The sequence below is a fragment of the Etheostoma cragini genome, unplaced genomic scaffold (assembly GCF_013103735.1).
Source record: "Etheostoma cragini isolate CJK2018 unplaced genomic scaffold, CSU_Ecrag_1.0 ScbMSFa_1565, whole genome shotgun sequence".
Classification (NCBI taxonomy): domain Eukaryota; kingdom Metazoa; phylum Chordata; class Actinopteri; order Perciformes; family Percidae; genus Etheostoma; species Etheostoma cragini.
The window spans coordinates 1-1,077 of record NW_023265633.1 but is presented as its reverse complement, the minus strand read 5'-3'; the positions used below and the strand labels follow the sequence as shown (position 1 = coordinate 1,077).

At 42.7% G+C, this 1,077-nt stretch overlaps 1 non-coding gene across 1 annotated transcript; it reads left to right on the top strand.

Moving 5' to 3' along the window:
• Positions 1-360: 360 nt before the first annotated feature.
• trnaa-ugc lies at positions 361-432 on the top strand. The gene has a single exon. It is a non-coding gene; the product is annotated as a tRNA-Ala (tRNA).
• The last annotated feature ends 645 nt before the right edge of the window (positions 433-1,077 follow it).

Here is a 1,077-nt window from a genome sequence, read left to right as displayed (position 1 = left end):
AGCAAGAGACAAAAAAAGAGGTGGGGGAGACGGAGATAAGCCTTGACAGAGTAGAGAACTACAGACAAAAGACGTGAACTAGTGCCAAGTGTGACCAGAAGAACTGGAAAAAAATTAGAACTATGAAGGACCAACCTTCTTAAGCAACACATCACCCAGAGGCTTTCCCCCTCAGAAACACCAGGGCTTAGACAAGTGGCCAATAGTTTATTTCAACATTTTTCCCGGGTAGGGGTCCCCACAGAAATCTTAACCAATCAGAAAACTAAATGAACATTGAAGGAGGTATACTGGATTTCACCCAGGTTTCTTCTCTTGCTCAATAATCTCAGAAAAAGGTAAAAATGCTGAGCACGTAAAGGGGATGTAGCTCAGTGGTAGAGCGCATGCTTTGCATGTATGAGGGCCCGGGTTCAATCCCTGGCATCTCCAATAAGTGTTATTGTCCAGTCTGTATAAGAGCGGCAAAAGCTCTTATACTGAAAGAGAAAAGTTTTCAAAGTCAATCTCCTTGTGTTCATGGTAATAAATGCAAACATCTTTCTAAATGACTTCCTGTGTTGCAAGATTTGCAGTGAACAGTCCATTGCCCAGTGATGATGGTATAGTTGTCAGCCTAGCTACCTTCCAAGCAGTTGAGTGGTGTTGGATTCCCAGCCGTTGAAGTAGCTTTCTCTGAGTGACACTAGCAGTGCAAGCATTTTGCCATGGTTCAATTTCCAGCCACCAACAGGTTTTGAAGCCATATAGAAGATTACCGTTACATATTCCACCCAGGTTTCTTCTCTTATTCAGTGATCTCACAAAAAAGAAAAAAAACTGAAAATCATTAGGGGCAGGAGCTCAGTGATCAAGCACATTTTGAGTCTCAATGCCCAGATGTGTTACAAGACTTTCACTGCATATTGTGCGTCAAGCGATGGTGGTATAGTAGTGAGCATAGCTGCTTTCCGAGCAGTTGACCTGGGTTTGATTCCCAGCCATCACAGTAATTTTTCTTGTGTGGTTGCTTGCTTTAGCTGTGAAGATTAGCCAGAAAGGTTACTTGGCCAACCCGGTTTGATAAAATATTAGATC